A 9356-nucleotide genomic window follows, 5' to 3' on the forward strand; every position below is an offset into this window, starting at 1 on the left:
GGGGCTCCGGGGACCCGACGGGACCGGGCGGCCGGCCCTTCCCGCCTCCGGCTCCCCCGCGGCCGCCCTCCCGAGCCGTCTGAGCTGCAGCTGGCTCGCCGGGCAGCACCAGCCGTGCGGAGACCCTCCGGCCACCCCTCCGTCCCCGCGGCCCCCGGCCCTGCTGCGGGGCGGGGGGGGGCGAGCGGCCCGGGCCCTCGGGCTTCCGGGGACCTAAAGCGCCCGACCCCGGAAAACGACGCTGGGAGGAGGGGGGAGCCGAGGAATAGAGTTCGAGGCACTGTGTATGCGTAGTTTGAAGCCCTGGGGAGGAGAATTAAACATTGCCTTGTTCTGGTTTGACTCCGGTGAAGGGCGCCCCGGACTGCGCTGGCCCGTGTGCGGATGGGGGTCCGGGAGGGGCTGCGGCGACGCCCGGGGCGCGTCAGGGAAAGCCGAGGGTCGTGCAGGAGCCGGGCCCCCCCTGCGGATGCTCCTGCCGCGGAGACTCCACCCGCGCGCCCTCCCCTGGCGCGTGCCCGAGCGGCGACCGTGCGGGGCTCCGGGGGCCCCAAGCCCCAGGCTCAGCGGCCTGCGCGTTCCCAGGCCCTCTGCACCCCCCTAGTCAAGCTTGCGGCCGCTCCCTGGAAGGATTGACCCCAATAGGAAGCGTCGGCACCCCCTTGCCCCGGGGAAGAGCTGTGGCTCCTCCTCCCCGTCTGCAGCCCGCCGCTGCCCCAGGGCCCCCCGGATCACCGTCCAGGGCGCGGGCTGGGTGCCAGCCCCTGCTACCCAGGACTGATGACTTAGTCCTCCGAGGACACGGGCAGGGCGACTGTTCCTCTTCTGGTTCCCGAGCCTCTCTCGCTTGCCCCCAGCTCGCCGCTGACCCCCCAGCCCCGCGGTTCCGTTCAGTGCCGGCCAGGTTTGCTGCTGCGCCCTGGGGCCGTGTCCTGGAGCTGTCTGCGCCGCGCCCCCGGGGGACCCGTGCTTGCGGCGCGTGGTGGGCAGTTTCCGCTGCTCTTTGGCGCGGGCTCTGGGGCGGGAGGGAGCCCGGAGGTCCCCCGCCGGCTCTCGGGGCGTCCCACCCTGGGCAGCGCGGTCTCTGCGGCGGGTCCTGGATGTAACCCGGGTTCCCGCCGCGCACGTTCTCTGGCCTCGTGGCTTAGAGTGCGCCGGGAAAGACGCGGCCCGCGCCTTAGCATCATCCACCCACTGCGGCTCGCCGTGCCGCAGCACGTTAGTGGGCCGCTCCAGCCCCCTTTCCTTATCTAAACGAACCCAAGGACGCCACGCGAGGCAACGCAGATTGTGATCCCGCCTCTCCGATCCCACGGTATTCCAGTCCACCTGCTCTTGGGTTCCTGAAACCTACCTGGGCCAAGGAGGAGTATCCCGAGGCTGGGGGTAGAGGAAGTGTCATCACAGGATTCAAGCCTTGCCATCAGGGCCTCGAGATGCTATAGCATGACCAGGGGTGTGTGCCGCTAGACCCTCACGTGGCGCCTTGTATGTAGCAGGCTGGCCAGTAAGGGTTTCCTGGATCTGTTATTTCCCTCAAGAGGTAGGAAGTGATACTGTCACTTTCCCTCACAAGGACGTTGGTTGGGAAATGGATGGATTGGCCAAGTGATACTAGCCGGTGGCGTGGGGGAAAATAGGCAAACAGGGTGGATGTGTAAGTAAACTTCTTTCAGTTTGCACTATCCCCTTTCATCCATCGTTTCATCCTTTAATGCCCTCCCTTTACTGGGATTTATTCCGAGAACTTCCAACTTCACTGGTGAGTACTTGCTCTGCCTTCCTTCTCCTTCCCACAGTCCTGGGCACCTCTGACTTGCCCATCCCACCGTCAGCATCTTCTTTGCTTCCTTTAGATCATTTCCATGACTACTCATTTTGCCTCGTTATGCCATTTTTCTTTGTATTCTTTATCATCTGCAGCTTTCCATCCCTTCTTTCTCCTCTCTTACTACTTAGTCTGAGAATGAATATTCTAAACCATCTCCTTAGAAACCAGCAGGGTGGGTCATACCTGAATTTCAGGGACAAATACTTGAAAAATGATCAAAATACTAACGGCTAATGATCTTTGAGTTTATTATGTGCCGGCACTCTTCCAAGCAGTTTACACCTGCTGATTCATTTAAGCCTCACAAGGACCATGCCAGGAAAATACGATTAGCCTCATTTTACAAATGGGGACACTGAGGTACAGGGAGGTTGCCTCAAATAACACCTTTTGCAAGCGTTGGAGCTGGAGTAGCCAGAAGCTCTGGTCAGTTCGCAAGCATAGCGCAGTGTTCGGGAAACACTTGCTGAATAAATGCTCCTATTTCAACTCTGAGGGATAACTCATTATGCCACATTGGGAATGGGAATTAAGATCCCGAGGGATGGATGGCAGCAGTGTTTCCTGGGCTTCCACCAGCCCCAGCGCCCCTCTCCCCCCACTCCTAGGGGCTGCCTAAAAGAGCAGCTCTAAGAGCTCCAGGAGTAGAAACGCAGGAGAGGCCAGAAGTCAGGACGAAACTCCGGCTGGAGGTGAGAAGGCCGCGCAGCAGAGCATTACAGCCCCAGAGGACCCTGAAACGCGGCGGGGGGGGGGGGGGGGTAGGATGCTGCTCAAGCTCACGGCTACAGAAAGCACTTTGCAGAGGCTCCGGCCAAGGTGGAGTCGCAGCTTCCGAGAAACTAGATTGTGCTGGCTATGACTTGGGGCGGCCACGAGTCTTCCAGGGACTCCGGGAGTGGAGGGGGGGGACAGGTCTCCCCAGTAAGCCTGCATCACTTAGTTCTCGAGTCCTGCATAGGGAGATTGCGGGTTTGGCTCAGGCGACCCTCCCGGGGTGCACCGAAGGGGAGAAAGGACCAGTTGGGAGTGGTTCAACAGGGTTGGGGAGGAAAGACACCGAGGCCCAAGCACAGCGACCTGGGTCTCGAGGCAGGCACCGATTCAGGTTGACCGGATTCAGTCAGTCAGTCAGTCAGGAGGGAGGCCTAGGGAGCCTCCTCCCCAGCGGAGGACACGTGCTCCGTCCGACCTGCGGCGGGAGGAAAGCGGGTGAGCCTGGGGCTGGATGGCTCCGTCCGGCTCCTGGGTACCAGCCGGGGAGCCGCGCGGGGCGGGGCTCCAGGGCCGAGGGGGCGGGGCTCCAGGGCGGGGCGGGGCTCCAGGGCCGAGGGGCGGGGCTCCAGGGCGGGGCGGGGCTCCAGGGCGGGAAAGGCCGCCTCGGATTGGGCCACTCCGAGAGGGGGCGGAGCCAGGCGCGGGCCGGGCGGCCGGGGCGCCCCGCGGCAGGTGCGGCGCGCACTCCACGGGCGCATCCCCAGGTCCGGGCGCGCGGGGCCGAGCCCCCCGGGCCGCAGCCCCCGCGTTGGGGGGAGCTGTTTCCGTTTTCGCGTTTTCCTCATTTTGAAGGAGTCTCTTCTTGCCCACGGGGGTGTCGTGATCACAGTGCGCGCCACGGCTCCGGATCGGCGGTGGGGCTGTTTCTCTCCCGCAGGGACGCGGGGGGACTCAGGGCTCCGCCTCTCGGGTCTCCGGGAGCCACGGGGTCCAGGGGCCGCTCCGACCTGCGGGGCCTCCTGGCTCCGTGTCCTGGGGCCCGCGCTGCGGCCTCAGGCCCGCCCAGGCCGTGCATCCGGATGGGCCGTCTGGCTTTCGAAACCCAGCTCTGGGCCTGGCGGGTCTGAGCTCCCACCCCTGCTGCCCGGGAGGGTGATGGGGCTGGAATGGGCGACACCGGGAGGATGGGAGGAGCAGGCTTTGGCCAGCAACGGCCTGGGGTGGCCCGCGTGTATTTAAACAGAGCCCCTTGTTTAGGAGATGGGAGCTGTCAAACCAGGGGAGACAGTCCCTGCCCGACCCCCACTCCCACCTCCAGCTAATCCAGAATCCGAAGAGCGGAGGCGGGGGATCCCAATCCTCCCCTCTCTCAGCCAAGTTCATCGGTGAATTGAAGGTCGTTGCTGCAGGATTCTGGAAGCGGGGACGCCCAGGACTCCGCGTCAGCCCCGCGGGGGTGTCGGGTGGGGACCTCGGGGCTTAACGTCGGTAGTCGTGCGTCCCGGCTCCCGCCACCCTCCCGCCCCCGCCGCGCCCCGCAGCCTCGCCGCAGGCCCTTCTCCGCCTCCGGCCAAGTGCTCCTAGAACCTTACTGCACCCATAGAATTCAGGCCTCCAGGAGGAAAAGATTTCCCGGGCAGATAAAATTAGTGAAAAAACCGGCACTTCCTCTCTGCGCCGCCAGCCCGAGCTCTGCACCAGCCCGAGCTCCGCACCGCCTCGGGCTCCACCCGCGTCCTAACTCGCCTGGGAAAGAGGCGGCCCCGCAGCGCCCCACTGGCGCCCCCACCCTCCAAGAGGCGGATGGTGTGCTTTGCGGCCAATGCCGGCCCCTTAATTGGGAACCGGCTCCAATAATCTGGCCTCAGCTTGTTAACTGTACAATAGTGGGCAGAGTTAATGACTCATTAGTGATTAATTCTTTAACTGTGCCTTAATTGCTCACTGTAAACCCCCTTTGGCAAAACTGGATTAAATCGTCTAGATCCTTGGCCACGTCTCTCACAGCCCTGGAAAACACTCAGAGAATGCCAAGTTCCCCTCAACTTCCAGCAGGTGCAGCTGGGACGCCTGGGTGGCTCAGTGGTTGAGCATCTGCCTTGGCTCAGGTCCTGATCCCGGGGTCCTGGGATCGAGTCCCGCTTCTGGCTCTCTGCATGGAGCCTGCTTCCCTCTCTGCCTATGTCTCTGCCTCTCTGTGTGTTTCTCAAGAATAAATAAATAAAATCTAAAAAAAAAAAAAAAAACAGGTGCAGCAGTGCCCCTCAGCCAGGAAGTGGGGAGATCTGTGGCCAGCAGAGCTGTGACACTGCCTGCTGGTGACTTTCAGTAGCCGCATCCCCCACCACACACACTTGGATCTCCAAGATCTCCCCTCTTCCCTCATCGCCCGCACCAAAGTCACCTGGAATGTAACACCCCATTTTAGAAGCAGCTTTCCTCTGCTCTGTACTTAACATGGGTGTGTGTTCACAGTAGATTCTGAATGAGGTGTATACTAGGGTGCCTTCCTGTCCAAAGTTACCTGAGAAAGTTCTTTCCAGTGCTGACACCAGCTGGGTTCTATATCTAGTCTCTCCATGTGTACTTAAAGAAAAAAAAAATTAGCCCTTAGTTGTTGTTGTTATTGTTGTTTTCACCTTCTTAACTTCCCTGCAATCCTTATCCATTCTGGACATCTGTAAGGCGTGATGGACGTGTAATAGTAAGAATCTCCACCCTCAAGGAACATGGTGTAAGTAGAGGAAATGACCCATTTCTATATATGTTTTCAAATATCTACTGGTTTTCTCCACTTTGTGTTCCATAGGCTGCCCAAAATAGACATGTTCAAAACAAAACTTACTCATCTCTACTCTGTGGCTTCCTATAAACCTCCTTAAAACTCCTCCTTCTTTCTTCAGCCAGAGCCACCCAATGGATATGAGACTCATTCTTGGTGCCTCTTACTGCTCAGCCATAGAGCTTCCAGATCTTAGCTGTCCAGAACAAAGACACTTGCCAAACTCCCATCAATTAGATATGACTAAATATCTACTAATGTCTTGGAAGGGAAAACACTTCGAGAAAGTAAGTTCTTACACGTCACTGGTGTGCCCTGCCCGTGTCCCTTTCCCCATAGTCCACTGCCTACAAGGAGGGTGTGATGCTGGTGCTGGAGCACCCATCTGGGACCACGTCATGAAGCCATGCGTTGAGAATGTTGAGTAACAGGATAGAAGGGACCATATGTGAGCGCTGTACTGGCTCTGGATTGCTGTCTGGGCTCTCCGTTTCAAGTCCATTTGTCACCATCAGCCAAACCTAGCCCTTAATTAGTCATTCCTTTCAACAACTAATGCAGTTCATTACTTAACCGCATCGCTTTTACTTCAGAACACGTCTAAGCTCACCTATCCTTGATTTTCTCTTCCAGATCTCCCCCGCGCTGCACGGCTTCCCATGGCATGCAGAGCGTCTCATATGGCACTTATCACAGACGCTCCTGCTTTATGGTTGCTTCTTCATTGATTCACTCACAACCATGTATTGAGTCTCTCTCTCTCTCTCCCTCTCTCTCTCTCTCTCTCTCTCTCTCTCTTGAGCTATAAAGACATGGCCTCCACATGGATCTGCATGTCACTCAATCCTCAATCTATCCTTCATACTATAGCCAGAATTAGGTATCTCAAACAATTCCTCTGCTTAAAACAATTCTTGTGGCCTAAGCAACCAAATCTAAGCTCCTCCTGGTCAGTATGGCATCTGGGGCTCTTCTGAATCAGACCCGAGCCATATTTCCAGGCTTGTGTCTGGCATTCTTCCTCTTTCTCTCTTTCTTTCCTTGCCTTCTGTTCAAGTGATACCAAGGCACCCTGCATCTCACTGGTCCACCATGTGCTTTTCACTTTGTGGCTTTGAGCATAAATGTTCCTTCTGCCTAGAAGGACTTCCCAGCATCCTGCTCCTGGTGGACTCCTTCGGGACCTGGCCCAGGTGGCTCTGCCCCTCCATGAAGCTTGGCTGCATTCCGGCAGCATCAGTTCCTTGTCCTCCCCTACCCCAGTGCCTACTGCCCCAGGAGTACTTCGCTGCTGTCCACTCAAGGGCCTTTCCAGCACGTACCCCACAGTGTCACCTATGGTCCCCAGGGGGACTGTAGGATCCTTAAAGGCCCTAGTCTGATCCTTCAGTGCCTGACCCCATGGAAGCACCCAGTAATTGATGGGCAGTAACCAGCACAAGGGGTGGGTGATTCCCAGAGGAAGCACCACATTCTGTAACAGCATATAACAAAGAAACCTGCCTTAGCCTGTGAAGTCATGAAGTCCTGGAAGACTTCCCTGAGGCTGAGCCCTGAAGGAAAAACGGAAGAAGAAAACAGGGAAGAGTTGAGGGGGAGGTCACCAACTTCCTTCCTGCAAAGGAAGAAGGAACAGGGCTTGTCTGAGGCTCCCAAACTAGGCTGGTCCGACAGGAGCCAAAGGACAAATTAAGGAAACAAGAGTCTATGTGTGGCCACAAACAATGCAGGAGGTAGGCTCTGTATCCAATCAGGAGTCGGAAAGAGGGGAATTCTCCAACATGGGAAGGGTGTTCCGGTGCTGGACAGCCAAAAATTAACTAATGTCACTACAGGTGGTGACACGATCACTTCAAATAGATCATGGTGCGCGTCGTATGCAGAAGAGCTTGGGAGGAGGAAGGAGAGCGTTCTAAGAAGGTTGTAGATTTCAGATCTTTCCTCTTTTTTTAACATGGGCACTTGCTGCTAAAAATCCTTCTAAGCACTGCTTTAGCTGCATGCCAGAAGTTTATGTTGCACCCTCCTTCATCTTAAAGCATTTTCTGTGGGGGAAAGATATTCCAGAGCTTGGGCGAAGGCATAGGGGTGGGAAACTCTCAGGGCAAGTTCAGTAGAGAGCCGAGTTTGGCAAGAGCAGAGGGTGTGCGCAGAGGAGCGAGTGATGGAGAGAAGTCAGTTGGAGTCACAGTGTACAAAAGACTAAGAAGTTTACACTGAATGGGTTTCAGATCATCAGTTACCACTTCTAGGACCACTGTGTTGTTTCACTTTCTTCCTAGATGTGGAATGAGAGAAGTGGAAGTGCTGTCACTCCTCTGGCTCCTCCAACACGGTCCACTAAATGCTGGCATTTCTCAAGGCATCCTCTTCTCCCTCCACTCCCTCCCCCGCGGCACCCCCCTCTATGCCCACGGCTTCTATTATCTTCTGTACACTGATCTCAGAGCTCGGATTCTTTCCCTGAGCTCCTTTTGATACTTGTAAAAATTCCCCCTCCCCAAAAGCTGCATATTAATCTTCCCTTTAATAAAGCATTACTGCGATGTGAGGACCTGTATGGGGACAGCCTGGTTGCGTCTGCGGGCCCCCAAGCAGGTGCTGTGATGAAATGCTTGTAAATGAGTTGGAGCCCACTGTGGCTCCTAGACCTGATGTGGGTGTGTATAAACTTACTGTCCAGCCCTGAAAAAAACAAACAAACAAACAAACAAACAAACAACTCAATAGCTTCACTCAAATGCATTTGATCAAAACTGAACTAAAAAAAAATGTTTCTCAGCCTTTTGGCTAAGATCAAGTATAGTATCTGTTCTTATCAGTTTACTATCTGACATGTCCTGTATCTGAAGACAATATATTACATGGATTTTTGGAGCAGGGAGGTGGAAAAGGAGCTGGCTCTGTCCACTTCACTCATCGACCTGTATTGCAGTACTTCTAGGATGGTGCACCCTCTCGGGGCAGCCGCAACATCAAAAATCTCCTCATTCACCCTCAAACCTGGCCACCTTGCCACTACAGGAGGCTAAGCCTTCATTTTCCTTCAGGACCTGCAACAGGCTTCTAACTTGCTAATTCAGCTATCACATAGTCAGTGCCTACTGTCCTAGGCACAGAGGTACATCCACACACTTCCAGTTTCAGATCTCAAATCCTCTTGCTGCTTGCCTTACTCACTCGTTTCCCCTCCCATTGACCTTCTGGGTGATAATAGAGACTCTCTGCTTTAAACAAGCAACCTGGACAGCATCTTCCTCTCCGTAATTCCTTCCCCATACTATTTCTCAGGGTGAGCAGTACCCTTTCATCCAAAATGACAGACTGGCCTAAAATCCCACTTCTCCTGGGAAAGAGCAATCACTTAAAATCACCATGTGATGTTGAAGCTTGGCTGGAGGGAAATTTCTCTGCCAGTGATAGTTCAGAAAGGTGGGGATGGGGATGGTGGGGGCGTCCTGTGAGGAGCAAGCATGAAAAGAGGGAGGCCTGAGGCTCAAGGGAAGCTGGGCTCACATGCCATTTGCACAGGGCTAGCCCTGCTGCAAGGTGGGCTTGTTCCTGCTTTTTTTTCCACCTGGTTCATACTAACCATCCTGTGTCTGTCTCCTTTTCTCCTCTCCTTGCATCTAACCCTAGTTCAAAGCTCATCTCCTCCAGGGATCTCTCTGGTTTCCCTGGTTGCAGTCTTCCTACTTCCCCAGGATCTTGTGTCTATGAATTCCCCTCTTCTGTCCTCCCCAACTCCTTTTTATTGCTAATTTTTTTATTTTAAAAATTCTTTATTTAGGGGATCCCTGGGTGGCTCAGTGGTTTGGCTCCTGCCTTTGCCCCAGGGCACGATCCTGGAGTCCTGGGATCAAGTCCCACGTCGGGCTCCCAGCCTGGAGCCTGCTTCTCCCTCTGCCTGTGTCTCTCCTTGACTCTTTCTCTCTCTCTCTCTCTCTCTATCATAAATAAATAAATAAATAAATAAATAAATAAATAAATAAATAAATCTATCTTTAAAAATTCTTTATTTAAATT

At 55.3% G+C, this 9356-nt stretch overlaps 1 non-coding gene across 1 annotated transcript; it reads left to right on the plus strand.

The window, feature by feature from the left end:
* The first annotated feature begins 8100 nt into the window (after positions 1 to 8100).
* Positions 8101 to 8289, plus strand: LOC140608970 (U2 spliceosomal RNA). Its single transcript, XR_012010966.1, has one exon. It is a non-coding gene; the product is annotated as a U2 spliceosomal RNA (small nuclear RNA).
* Positions 8290 to 9356: the final 1067 nt, after the last annotated feature.

This window comes from Canis lupus, chromosome 1 (genome assembly GCF_048164855.1).
Source record: "Canis lupus baileyi chromosome 1, mCanLup2.hap1, whole genome shotgun sequence".
NCBI lineage: Eukaryota > Metazoa > Chordata > Mammalia > Carnivora > Canidae > Canis > Canis lupus.